Here is a 15,192-nt window from a genome sequence, read left to right as displayed (position 1 = left end):
AGTAATTTGATATATCGTTGTTCAACTCGGTATCAAATAATAGAGCAAAGATTAAGAAAGGAGGCGTGTGTATCGTTGTGATATGCCATGAACTATATGCATCTTGTGCTGTCGTATTCAACAATTCGATTTTTCACTATTATCGAATGAGTTGTTCAACATGCAATGTAAAAATATAGGTATGAGCTATATAAACAGATTTGACTGTTTGAGATAAATCTTGCTCAAAACAAAGAGATGGTTAACATTTGTCCACAATCACATCGAAATATGATTTTGTCACGAGAGTCCCAGGTTACGCAAAATCCCGACACCATTAAAAATGTGCAAGAATGGAAAGAACAAAAGGTAAATACCCATTTCGGCGTTTTATGAGAGGATTTTATGATTCCCTGTTTTTCTTATGTGGCGAGACATTTCCAAGCTCGGTATCTAGAAAACATATTGCCAACCAAACATGTGAGACATATTTGTTAGGGAAAAAAAAATTCCAATGTGGCAACGTTGTCAGAACATGAAAAATTGATTTTTGAGTTATTTCTACGAACCAAACAGACCCCTAACCGTCGAGAATGTCAAAAACATTTCGCTGTCAGGAATGGATGGGCCCCACTGACAAAATCGGGGGGAACTCCACCCTAACTATTTTGTGCCTATTTGGTTGTTTTATGTAAAAACGCGCAATAGCTACATTGATAGGGAAATGAATGGTCCGGCTGTATCTGACAGCCACAGTAATTTCTATTTCACTATTTTTTTGCTGAAAAATACTGAGGGGCTGCCAACTCAGTTACAGTATCACAAACTCAACTACAGTAACCATAGTTATTTTGAGCTAGCTAAACAGAAGAATTGGGTGTAATGTTGTAGCACCTCACATCTACTGTATTACACCCCCACAAAATTGACAAAACAAACACTTTCCAAACTATTTCGCGAGTGAACCTTCAAACCCCGAATTAACCCCTTCTGATCACCACCTTCGCTGAGCCGCTATCGTCATCTCTACGACTCCGTCGCCTAAACCCTAACTCTCCTCTCAAAACCCTAGCCATAATTTCAACATATCTGACTCCGTCGCCAAATCGCTCGTCGCCGGCCCGCGCCATCAACTCCACCTCCATCTCCGGTACCGTGCCTCCTACTACTCACGCCACCGCCTACGTGTAAGCACTGTGTCCTCCTCCCTCAACGCCCTAACCCTAATTTTCTCCTTTTACAGCAAATTTGCTGCCTCCTCCTCCTCTTCAGACTTCCACGGCCGCTGCGTCCTCCGCCTCCTTCAGCTGACAATTTAAGGTAGTGTCTGGAATTTTTTGTTAATTTTCTGGAAGTTTTGGTTGTTTTCTGCAATTGTTGGGTATTTAATGAAATTCGTGGGTATCTTCTCAAATCAAATGCAATTCGTAATGTTCCGTATTTATGTAATATTGTATGTTTGCGTACTTTCTGGAATTGTTGGGTATTTTAGGGTAATTTTCTGAATTTTAGGGTGATTTGTGGAATTGTTTGGGTATCTTCTGAATTGTTTGGGTATTCTGTGAAATTTAATGCAAGTTGTGTTGCATATTGTGATATATATTTTTTCGAAAATATCTTAAAACCTAATTACCCTTAGTGCGATATATAACACAATAGTGTGTTATATATCCAATTTAGTTGAATTAAAAATAGTCAATGTCAGCTGTAGATTCCCATCCGATAATTACTATCAATTCTTTGAACTTCTAATAATAAGATATACGACTCAGTTTGGGTATCTATCCAAAAAGGATTGTGTACTTTATATTAGAAGTAAAAAAGAATTGGCATTGAAATTTATAATTATTGGATTTGCCCGAGAAGGAGCCCTCTTCTCGAACAAGTTAGGAATATAGTAGTGTATCGTCTATCTTTGTGTACTTCGTGTTTTCATTTCTAGAAATTTTTGGTGGCATGTACTTATTGTTCTCCGTGTACGATAAGTGTATGTTGTTTTGCGTTTCGATCCATTGCCAATATGCATAATAACATCGAAGAACGAGTAAGTGTTACTGACATTTTCTAGAAATGAAAACGCCCAAAATATGCATGCACTAGGCCTGAGCATTCGGTCAGTCTGGTCGAATTTCGACCAAAAATTTGACAACCAAATTGCACCGACCCTCTAAAGAAAACCGAATTGTACCGAAGTGATGCGGTTCGGTTTGGTGCGGTCGGTTTACACTAGGAAAGTTGGGAACTTATCCACAATAACCAGCTAGCTGCTTGCTGAGAATATATTATGTAAGAATGCTCAAATAAATGAAAGGATCTGTTTGTCTTGAATCAAAATAATAGTGTTTCTTCCCTGTAGATTCGTATTTCATCCTTAACGAAAAACAACGATAAATTATCAACTTAGTGCACTCTTGATCATCTGATGATATGAAGGTCTTTTCATTGCATGAGATTTATGAGAATAAAAGTAATCACAAAAACAGAATATCTGTACAAGATCAATGTTCATAGTCCACAAATTAATAGTAGCAATATTGGAGGCCTTCGGGTCCAAGCTGAACCCATGCCTTGCGAACAGGTGAATGTTTGAGATCATGAAGCAGATGCTCTTCCATCCGCTGCAAATTTATGAAGAGAAAGAGGTGAAAGAAAGTGAACTACTGTATAAGGACAATAGAGGAATAGATTATTTAGAAGAAGAGTTGGGTAATGCTTTTCTTTGGATAGAAGAGGAAGGTAAATGGATCACTTTTCTTTTGTTATTTCATAAACAAATAAAGAAGGCGACAGCTTGTAATTGATTGGGAACCAACGTCATGTGGAGGCGCTAATGTAGGAGTCGGTCGGTTCGGGTGAACACCGATATAAAAAGTTTAACCGATCAAAACCAGCTTCACTATGGAAACCGAACCGAATTGCACCAAGTTGGACGGTGTTGTTCAGTTATAATCGTAGTTTGCTCAGCCTTAGCATGCACTACTATATTCTTAACGGAATAGAAGCCTTTCCTAGGATGACCAAGAAAGTGTTCAAATCAATCTTATTTATAAATTATTGATGTGTGTGTGCTTTTAGGAGTCATCACTTAACATTGCCTAAATGTCCATAAAAAAACAAGGTTAACTTATGCACTATTTTGTTAATTAAAAGTTATATATATCATGCAGATAAGGATAGTCCCAGACATGTCGTGGATTGATATTCCTTGTAATGAGAGGTACATGGAGAGTCAATATCAAGACAGAATAAATGTCTAAATAGAGTATGCCCGAGGCGAACCCAAGGAATTTAAACATGAAAAACATGTAAGTATGTTGCACACAAAAAATTAGCGCATGCAATTGATATGAGGGGTAGAAAAAAACCAACATGGCAGATTTGAAAGTTAAATTAGCAAATATCTACATCTTAGGGCTCAATTTGCAAATGCAATATATATGAGGGGTGATATATACATGCCAAAGAACCCTTTCTCATCAAGTGCTTGGTGCACGTGGGATGAACATGTAACAAACAAATTACCAAAAAAGTTTAAAAGGTGTCGTATTTCAAGATTGCAACGTAATAACTCGTGAACGATCCGGTTCGGTTTAGTTGTGCTTGGTCTAGTCAACCGAACTGTAGAACCAACCAGTGTTGGGATCGTGAGAGTGTAGGCATCGAAAATTACCTATAGGTCTCTACGAACAGCTTAAAGCTAAGAGAAGACGATGAACGTCACCATCTGGTTCACAGAAGCTTGATTGACGTCGACGAACGCTTGAAGTGAATCGGCAAACTATGTGAAGCAACGGAGTTTCATAATAATAAAGATACGAACTGATCGGGAGCCCCGTGTCACTTACAAAAGACGAAATGCCTTTCGTGTCTCATTTATTTCACAGATGATCTAATCATTGGAGCTTATAGAACTCTTCGTCAGCTTTCCAACGCACTTTGAATCGCTCAAATCCGAGTTCGGACGAAGAAGTTACGGCGAAAATGAACAAGTGTACATAACATGGCGTCTCAGCCTGAATGAGACACCCTGAGGTGTCTCGGCCCACCCGAGACACCCCAGGGTGTCTCGGCCAAGACCGAGACACCCTAGGGTGTCTCGGATCAGTTTGAGACACCCTAGGGTGTCTCCAACCCATTTGAGACGCCCTAGGGTGTCTCCAACGCAGATTTGGGCCCTTATGCGATTTTAACCGCCCGCTATCCCCTCAAGCCTATAAATACAAGCCTTAGGCCTCATTTTTTTGGATCTGGAATTCTCGTGCCTCGACGAAACCCTACCGGATTGAAGATTTAAAGTGCACAGATTTCAGAGAGGAGGAGTTAGATCTGCAGTCCGGTTCGTTCCTTAGGATTATCCCGTTGCGGTAATCTTAAGAAGAGTGATTATCTCGCTTCGCCGAGATAAGAGCTACGGTTTCTCGATCCCTTCGCGGATAGACGAAGTTCTGCCTAATTTTTCAGCAATCAAATCTGATCGACGGTGATCCACGGATAAACCCCGACACAGGCAAAGATCCCACGCAAACAGAAGACCGATAAACGATCTCTGCGTTTGTTTGATGAAGTTGTAAACTTTTTATTTTCATTGTGTAAGGAGATCTTATAAAAAGATTAACTTTTTTATTTTATTCGAGTTTATTGTAACGACTAAAGTTATAATAGATTCGATAACAATGGAAACATCAACTTTCACCGTAAACAAACTGGCGATCACAATGGGAGACAACAGCTTCGCTGCCGAAGCTGTCGTGCCGCAGCCGATGATCAAGATCCCGGTGCTCGAAGAGGTCGAATACGAGTTCGACCAGCAAAAGTTCGAGAACTATGTCTCCTCCTCCTCCTCCAGATCTGCCTCTCCTTGCAGGTGCAGGAAGGCCTCCTCCTCCAGGAAGATTCGCTGGTCTTCAGATCTGAAGACCCAAGAAGACGATCTCTCCGCTGTCGCTGTTGTAGTTACACTTCGCAACGATCCGTCGGCTTCCAAAGAAACCAAATCCAACGTTCGTGACAACTCCTCGAAAGTCAAGGAGTTGCCCGTTGAATGTGCACCAGTGCTGACGAAGAGGGCTCGTCAAAGGCGCCGTCAACATCTCGCGCGTCAATTTACCAAGGCTTTGGAGCCTATTGACGGGATCTGCTATGATGCGGATCTGAAACGCAGAAGGCGCAAAGTGTTCCAGCAACAAGTTTTGGGAACCTCCTCCCAATCACCTACTAACGAATGGGTTCGTGTCAAACGAACCCGTTCAACTCTTGAGGAGCGTATCCACAAGCGCCGCGCACTGCTAGCGCAGACGAGGATCCTTGTACGGAATGCACAGGAGTTACAGAAAGGAAAGGTGATCAAAAAACCACCAAGATCTAAGCATGGTTGGATGCCAAAGGCCAAATTAGCGCCTAAAGCAAAAGCATCCGAGGCTGCTCTCAGGCCTTTGTCAACTCCAGATCCCGTTCCTATTGCTCTCGCACCTCCGGCGAAGCCCTATGACAGCGTGGATCTCCTCAAATCTAGAGTCCCATTGAAGGATTGCATCGGTGCTCTACCCGAGGATCGAGGCAAAGCACCTATTAAAGAATGCTTGGGACCATTGAAACCCCGAGCAAACATCCGGACTGGGGGTCGTACGCAACCTCCTAACAAATTGATTCGAACAACGGTCCGTTTGGCGGTGCGTGCAGAAAACCAGGAGCCCGTTAAGGTTTCACCCTCACAAGGGTGTGATTCCAAACGTGTGACTCCTGTAGATGCCAACAAGGCAATGTTTACTCAGAGGAAAACGCGTCAGACAGACGAACGTGTTATACCTGAGAATCCATGTAAGCAGCCGATAGGTTACTCCGACCGCAACGTCGATGAGTTGTACTATCGGGCTGGGGGTACGAATAAATCTCGAAAGAGAAGTACCCGAAAAGCGGACTCTCACTGTCCGTGTATCAAAATTATCAGGGCAGTATTATCAACGTGTAGCTGCCCCAAGACCGCTCCGCGGAGGGTCTCGGTATTCGAGAGAATCTTCGATGGAACGACGAAGCCCAAATCAAGGCGTTTCCACCAAAGAGGATCGGTTGCTCGAGATGATGAATTCCCAGAAGTTACCATCAACATGGTCAATAAGGGAAAATCTCCGATTGTTTCAAGTGGTTCCAACCCTAATTTCTCTCCAGGAAGAAGAGTCGGTTCGGGAATAACCCAACAAATATCTCAGCTTCAGCTAGAAACCGTTGGACATAATGATTATCAGGGTGTCCATGAAGGAATACATTCCGATGACGAACTCTCGGATTCTTATTCCGCAATCGTCTCTGACGATACAACGTCTAGCATAGGACAAGCTCGGGAAGTGTTCATGGTCAACACCGAGCAAATAGCCAAAATCATTGAGAATCTTCTAGCCAAGCAGAAAGAAACATTCAAAATCGAAATGGAAATGGTTATGCAGGAGATGAGACAAATGCAGCCAAGCAGAAAGAAACATTCAAAATCGAAATGGAAATGGTTATGCAGGAGATGAGACAAATGCACGACTAACAAATCCGAGCTTTGTCAAATCATCTAGTTGAATCCAGCCGTCACATCCAGAACGTCGCAGTTAACAGCGATCCAGAAGTGGACGAAATCATCATGGCCGACGCACCTCCCAAAAATACTGGGTGTGGTTCAAATGCACACCCTACAAATAACAACGCTGGGGGTGGTCCCACCAAAGATGATAATGCTGGGGGTGGTCCCGTTATTCCTCTCAGGAATCGCCCAAGATCTGATATAGATGAGGACGAAAAGATGAAGGACCTCGAGAGCAAAATCGACGCTCTGATGTCTGCTCGAAAGGTGAAGAAGACCGGGATCCCATGTCCTTACCCAAGAGAATGGGAATCGATCCCGTATCCGGTGAAGTTTAACCTGATCAACTTTACGCCGTTCGACGGGAAGGGTTCCCCCACTCAGCATCTGATTTATTTTAAGTCCTACTTGGGGGTGATCTCTGGTAACGAGTCTTTGATGGTTCGGTCATTCATTGGCACCCTTCGCGGGCCCGCCTTCGATTGGTACCGCCGTCTCAAGCCCGGAAGCATCAACAGCTGGGAAGACCTGGAAAGCATGTTCCTCGCTCAGTTCTTCGATGATGACGCCGAAGTGTCGATCAGGACACTCTTCGATGAGAAACAAAAAGACGGAGAGTCGGTGGATGCCTTCATCAAACGCTTTCGCAATCAGGCAATGAACTGCAAGGATCCCGTCACGGAGGAATTTGTCTTGCAAACCTGTCATAATAACTTGTCCATTAACATCTTAGACGTTATGGGAGTAGAGCCTCTCAATACCTGAAAAGAGTTGAAGGTGCGCGGAGAACAGGCCGAACGCTTCCTCAGAAGGAGGAAGGTCGAAAGAAACCAACCGATGGTCGACCCTCTGAATTCGAGTCTCGTGTCCCATGATGAAGGGAAGACACCTACAACAGTTGTTGACGTTAATCAAACGTCACAACAACAACTCCGAAGACAGCAGAATAGTTCGGATCCGAGGCTCCAAAAAGAGTACTCATTCAAGGACAAAGACGTTCCAGCCATCTTCGAGATCCTTCTTGAAAACAAGATCAAGCTGCCGCCCATCACAAATCAGGAGGAAGCTGACAATACTGTAGATCCGAAGTACTGTGCGTACCACAGGAGGATCCTTCATCCCACCAAGGCTTGCTTTACTTTAAAGAATAGCATCCAACCCTTGGTTGAAAAGTATACGAGTATAAACTGCTTCTTTTAAGACTCCGACAAGTATACGAGTATAAACTGCTTCTTAATCCTCCAATCGGTATATGAGGTTAAACTGCTCCCTGATACTCCAATAGGTATATGAGTCTAAACTGTTTCCTACCATTGATGGGAAGTTCCTGGAGAATGTTACGCTAATATTCTTAAGGATAAACCAAACATGTAACGGAGTACAAAGTCAGACCCAGTTCCAAGAAAGAAGTTGGGGGTGGATGAGTCATGTAATGGGAAGTTTCCGGAAGAACACTATATGTAATTTTCTTAGGGATAACCCGATAATTACGAACAAGGTGATAAACATTAAACCCCCACCATGATTTGTACTCCCACTCTCACTGTCTACCTGGTCAAACCTTCCTATAGTTAGGACCACAACCAAAGTGAGGTCCACTTTCAAATTGAACGATCAAGCCTATAAAAGGTAAGATCGTCTCAAAACTCCCACTTCCACTGCTTCCTTGGTCAAACCTATAAAAGTTAGGGCCACAACCAGATTCTCCTCTCGATTCCTTCCATGAACGAGAGGTCCACTTTCAATTCGAACAATCAAACCTATAAAAGTTAGGATTGTTCCCGATCTCATTTAGTCAAATCTACAAATAGTTAGGACTAAGACCGAGTCATTCCTTTTCGATAAACGAAAATCTGTCTTTGTTCCTTTTTCACCAAACCTATAAAAGTTAGGGTCGAAATTGGGCCTTCTCCTCAATGAATGAGGGATTCTTTTGATTCAAATGACCAATCCTATAAAAGTTAGGGTCGTTTGAACCTTTCCGATTCTCACTCTTAGTTTCATCTTTTCGGATTCTGGGGGTGGAGATCCCACCTTGAGTTTCCTTTCCTACTGTTGATAGAATATAAAATTCTTCCTCTTCAGTACCGGGAGATAGAATATAAAATTCTTCCTCTCCCATTTTCCAGTCTGTCTTTGTTCTTAGAAAAGACACAACTTTCAACTTGCAATCCGGGCACTTTATGCACGGGGAATTTTATCTCAATTCCTAAATAGAGATAAGTCTACGCCTAACACGCGTTACCGGTTTAGTCTTTCACCGATTAAAAAAGACAACAAGGTCTAAACTTGGGGAATTTTATCCTGAAGCCTAAGTAGGGATGAGTCAACACCTAACACGTGTTGCTGGGTAGCCTATTTTCGTAACAAGGGCGAAGTTTATGTATTCAAAATCATAGCATTAAGTCTAAGAGAAGCAATTCTCTTAGCACAACGTTACATGTGAAACGGGTTTTAATAATTCACATGCTAGCCCGATTCAAACGGTAATCGGTAAAGGCACATCAAACCCGTTGATGGCTGGGGGTTTGCCAAAAATCCCAAAGTCTATGTCTAACACGCATTGCCGGTTAGTCTTTGACCGTAAAAAGGTGTTATTAATAAAACCATAATCCGTGCCTCACACGCACGGGGAATTTTATCCCGAAGCCTAAGCAGGGATAAGTCAACGCCTAACACGCGTTGCCGGTTTAGTCTTTTACCGATTGAAGAAGACACCAGAATCCGAGTCTGGGGATTTTTATCCTGAATCCTAAGTAAGGATAAGTCAGCGCCTAACACGTGTTACCGGGTAGTCTATTCCTGTGAGAAAGACGAAGTCTACGTATTCAATGTCGTAGCATTAAAAGAGTTAACTCTTTTAGCACAACGTTATGTGCAGAACGGATCTAAACAATCTGCATGCTAGCCCGACTCAAACGGTAGTCGGTAAAGGCTCATCAAACCCGTTGATGGCTGAGAATTTGTCAAAAATTCTATAAGTGCGAGTCATTGATGCATCAGCTCTGTTAGTTGGTCTCATGACTCAATTATCCAACAACATTAAAATAAGATCCACAAATGCAGATGAATCAGCTTTAACAGTTGGTCCTGCAACCCCGACACTTGGGACCGCCGTGCTCCAATACCTTAAGAGCTTAAACTGTGTATACTCCAGTAAACGTACGAGTATAAACTGTGTCAACGTACGACGTTCGAAACCCTAGGGTCAACGCCGGTCAACGCGTAACCCTAGGTCAACGCCGGTCAACGCGTTGCGATCAAAAAGTCAACGCAAATCAATATATTATGACGGAGATAATCAGTTCAAAGTCAATTCAATGACGCGGGCCAAACTCAACTCACCGGTGGTAGACTCGAGACTCCAACGACGGCCAGGCGATAAACGCAGCGCCGGAAGGACTTCGGCTATTCGTCAAAGCATCGAATAGACCGAAAATCGAAGGAGCCAAGAGTTGAAGCTAACTACAGGTCCTTTACACCAATCGAAGGCTGGACCAATCATATCCAAAGTATTCCAGCCTCTTCTATAAAAGAACGAGTCTGGAACGCTTTGGAGGGGGTATCTGTAGGCATCGAAAATTGCCTATAGGTCTCCACGAACAGCTCAAAGCTAAGAGAAGACGATGAACGTCACCATCTGGTTCACAAAAACTTTATTGACGTCGACGAACGCTTGAAGTGAATCGGCAAACTATGTGAAGCAACGGAGTTTCAGAACAATAAAGATACGAACTGATCGGGAGCCCCGTGTCACTTACAAAAGACGAAATGCCCTTCGTGTCTCATTTATTTCACAGATGATCTAATCATTGGAGCTTATAGAACTCTTCGTCAGCTTTCCAACGCACTTTGAATCGCTCAAATCCGAGTTCGGACGAAGAAGTTACGGCGGAAATGAACAAGTGTACATAACACGGCGTCTCAGCCTGAATGAGACACCCCGCCGGGGGGCCCCGGCCAAGGCCGAGACACCCTAGGGTGTCTCGGATCAGTTTGAGACACCCTAGGGTGTCTCCAACCCATTTGAGACGCCCTAGGGTGTCTCCAACCAGTTTGAGACGCTCTAGGGTGTCTCCAACCAGTTTGAGACCCCCTGAGGTGTCTCCAACCAGTTTGAGACACCCTGAGATGTCTCCAACGCAGATTTGGGCCCTTATGCGATTTTAACCGCCCGTTATCCCCTCAAGCCTATAAATATAAGCATTAGGCCTCATTTTTTTGGATCTGGAATTCTCGTGCCTCGGCGAAGCCCTGCCGGATTGAAGATTTAAAGTGCACAGATTTCAGAAAGGAGGAGGAGTTAGATCTGCAGCTCGGTTCGTTCCTTAGGATTATCCCGTTGCGGTAATCTTAAGAAGAGTGATTATCTCGCTTCGCCGAGATAAGAGCTACGGTTTCTCGATCCCTGCGGATAGACGAAGCTCTGCCTAATTTTTCAGCAATCAGATCTGATCGACGGTGGTCCACAGATAAACCCCGACACAGGCAAAGATCCCACGCAAGCAGAAGACCGATAAACGATCTCTGCGTTTGTTTGATAAAGTTGTAAACTTTTTATTTTCATTGTGTAAGGAGATCTTATAAAAAGATCAACTTTTTTTATTTTATTCGAGTTTATTGTAACGACTAAAGTTGTAATAGATTCGATAACAATGGAAACATCAACTTTCACCGCAAACAGAGAGTTCTATATATAGCCCAAGAATTTCATATCTCCATCTCATTTCCCCCCTTTTTTCTTTCCACAGAAACAAAGAAACAAAATTTTAGAGCAAAAGCCTGTCTTTTTTTTAATTGAATTTCCACTGAGGACGGTTCCATCTTCATCATTTCGTTGATTGATACTTTTTTCTTCTTTAAATATTGGGATTAATCGTGCTTCAGAAAAAGTTATTTTAATTGCTTTCATTTTTTGTATTCTGTAGTTATTATCTCCTATGATGCACGGATACGGATACGGGACACGGATACGACACGGACACGGATACGGGATACGGCAAAATCCAAAAAAATAGGATACGGGGATACGGCGAGGAATTTTTTTAAATTATTATTATATATAAAAAATTATTATTATATATAAAAAATAGGATACAGGGATACTAAAAGATAAGTTGTTGCTCACTGACTATGTTTTTCCTTTTACAGATTATACTTAGAGTTAATCAACAATGAGCAAGGATGAAGGATCAATCAAATATGTATAATTAGATATGTATATTCATAATTCATTCATTAAATATGTATATTCATTTGTGTAATAATTCATTTGTGTAATAATTTATTGACTAACAAAATTATTGACTAACAAATTGGAAAATATATTCATATGTTATGAAATTAAAACTGTAATTGAAACTGAAATTAAAATTAAAATTGAAATTAAAAAAACAAAATACCAAATGAAGTGATCCTCAGTTGCTCACCAATCAACACCAATCAACAGTAGCACAAACAGTCAAACTGCATTAAAAAAAAGACCAGTCTTAAAAAAAAAGGTTAAAAGAGAGAGAGAGATTGAGAGAGAGACAGAGAGAGAGAGAGGATGACGAAGATAAGACAGAGAGAGAGGGACGGATGCTGTTGAGAGAGAGACAGCGAAAGAGGGGGAAAAAAGATCAGTCTTAAAAAAAAAGGTTAAAAGAAAGAGAGAGAGAGATTGAGAGAGAGACAGAGAGAGAGAGAGGATGACGGAGATAAGACAGAGAGAGGGACGGAAGCTGTTGAGAGAGAGACAGCGAAAGAGGGGGACGGAAATAAGACAGAGAGAGGGACGGAGGAGATCGACGACGAACCTAGCAGCGACGACGAACCTAGCAGCGACGACGACGACGACGAAGAAGACGAGCTTTGGGTGGAGGAGATCGACGACGACGACCTTCGGGTGGAGGAGATCGACGAGGAGAAGCTTCGGGTGGAGGAGATCGACGACGAGAAGCTTCGGGTGGAGGAGATGATCGACGACGACGGCCTTCGGGTGGAAGAGATCGACGACGAGAGACGGCAGAAGCTTGCGATCGCTGGAGGCGGCGGCGTCTCGAGTGAGGTGAGCGAAGTGAAATTAGGGTTTTTGGGTTTGGGTTTTGGTTACGGGTTATGTATTGCTTTTTTTTTCGTATCCCAGCCGTGTCCCCTCCCAGTTGACCGTATCCCCTCCCCATTGACCCGTTGACCACGTATCGGACACTGTTTGACCGTGTCCGACACGTGTCTTGCACGTGTCGGGCACGAATCCGTGTCTGATTCGTGTCAGACACGGATTCGTGGTCATTGGGGGAGTATCCGTGCTTCATAGATTATCTCTACTAATTTGTACTTCTTTACTGACTTTTGTTTATGGATGTATGAAATTTGACTAGTAGGCTAAACTTGGGCTGATGGCGATCTTGTAGCTCAGACTTAGATTCTAGTATGTATAATTTTCTTTTCTAACAAACAAATTTCTATATTATATGCAAACATTCATAGGGTTTTATTGATGTCCTTGGGATATTTTTGTAAATTGGTCTTACTCTGGTCAAATTAAAGTAGTTGGCATTTGGCGTTGATGGCTTACTAAATTGCTTATGAAATCAACTATTGATATACAGACGTACTGGTTTGATTTAAAAGTACAATATTATTGAAAATCAGTTAGGTTTATGGATAATGAGTGCGAAGGTTCTTTCTTAACTTTAACTAAGTGAGTTAATATGGGATATGGGTCATGTTCTAGCTGTAGATTTGTAGCTATTTGAATACGCGTTCAAGTTATGTTGGAGTTAGTGGACAGAATAGGTATTTCTCCCTCCTGATTGAAATCACTTGTGTGACACTAAATTGAATTCGTAAATTGCAATTTGGCATATTCACTAAAATTTCCTTAGTAAAACATTATAATCTTTGTGTGCAACATACTTGCATGTTCCATCAGCATGTGTAGTAGTGGTTGTTCGTCTAAATTGAGTAAGTATTTGTATAACCAGTTATCAAAGTTGTAGGTTTTTCTTTCATGGTATTGATGCAGAAATTAAAACTGAGGATATGAACATTTGAGGTTAGAAATAAGAGCAGAAATGAATAGGATTTGATGGAATACCTTTGAATTCGTGTTGAATGGGTAGGAAGTGTTCAAATTTGATTCGATATATTAAGTAGCTATTTGGTGAATATTCACGAATATTTGCTAGCACACTTGGTTAAGGCACTTGCTTCTTTAATCTGAGGTCACGTGTTCGAATCCTATGTTGGTATATTATTTGTTTTATTTTCTTTTGAAATGTTGCATAATTAAATGATTTTTATGATATCTTGCTGCTAAAATTATTATATTCATATATTTAAAAATTATAAATTTATATATTTATCGATAGTAATATTAACATAAAAATTAGTATAATGCAATAATGTAGTAGAAATAGGAAAATATCTCATCATAGATCTATAAATTATAAATTTATATATGTATCGATAGTAATATTAACATAAAAATTAGTATAATGCAATAATTTAGAAGTAGGAAAACATCTCATCATAGATTTTAGATTTGCATGAATTCGTTTTCTATCAAACTTTTCTAGCAACTTAAGAATGTAGCTAAAATTTGCATAAGAATTTATTTCTAATAGATATTATGTTATGATATATATTGACATGGTAAATATCGCAACTTTAAAGGATAAATATTCTATGATAAATTAAACTTAGAGGAATAAAATGTAAAACATAAATGAATATCTAATAATCAACCGAATCGAATATACCTTTGGTTAAATTCTATTCGTTTATAAGCCGAATACTAAAAAATATTCGTTTACAATTAAGTAAACCATCTAGTCGAATATGACCAAATATCAGGACTAATAATAACCGAACAGCTTATTAATTATTTGGTTCATTTCTACCTCTAGTTAGAGAAGGGTGAGTACATGATATCAATAGCATATATGTATAGGCATGGGACCTGTGGTTTGAGCTGACCTGACATTTCTAGCCTTTGAATAGTAGTGGAACACTTTCTTTTTCCCTTTTGTAATTACATAGGGACATATTCTGCCAAAATATTTAGGGCATATTAGAATTTATTTTCTACTTCGAATTAGTAATATTTATTTTAACGATGGCGCTTAAGGGGGAAAAATCGAATTACTGATCAAAACTATCATTTCATTCTCTAAAAAGTATATCACCTGTCCATTTGCTAGGCATGTGCATTTTCATAATTGAAAGGATTTAAGCTTAAGTTTCTCGACTGAGAAGTAAATATTAGAGCATTACTTTTAGTCTATACGGATACAATGTATGATATCTAAATAGTATATAAGCTTTAAATTTTTTTTACCAATGGATCAATAGCTTGCAAAATAAAGAACTTAAAATAGCTTGTTGAGGAAAGTTTGGTTTTTAGTTTCTAAATTAGAAATCAGAATTTTAGCATATATGTTCTTTGTTTTTAAAATCAATTTAACCTTACTTTATCCCCACCCCTGTGGATTTTCGTAGGTAATACTTGGTTTTCAAACTTCTTCTTTTGTGCGCATCATATGTTATAACAAGAAACCACATATGGCACCAATCGAGTGACAAATATCTATATACTACCGGTCAGATTACTTGAACTTCTCTCTGGATTTTGTTGTTGTTGATTTTTGGTTTTTTTAGGGGGGGGG

General features: G+C 40.8%; 1 protein-coding gene across 1 annotated transcript in view; it reads left to right on the top strand.

Annotated features, from left to right (window-relative positions):
• The window catches only part of LOC109845879 (transcription initiation factor IIA subunit 2-like), a 32,907-nt gene continuing 18,704 nt past the window's right edge, over nt 990-15,192 (top strand). The window contains exons 1-2 of the mRNA XM_020415152.1: nt 990-1,129; nt 1,223-1,299. The gene's annotated coding sequence lies outside the window, so the exon portion shown is untranslated. The remainder of the gene's footprint in view (nt 1,130-1,222; nt 1,300-15,192) is intronic.

Source organism: Asparagus officinalis, chromosome 1, assembly GCF_001876935.1.
Source record: "Asparagus officinalis chromosome 1, Aspof.V1, whole genome shotgun sequence".
In the NCBI taxonomy this organism is placed as follows: Eukaryota; Viridiplantae; Streptophyta; class Magnoliopsida; order Asparagales; family Asparagaceae; genus Asparagus; species Asparagus officinalis.
Note: the sequence above shows the minus strand (reverse complement) of the source record. Positions and strands in the feature narration are given on the sequence as shown.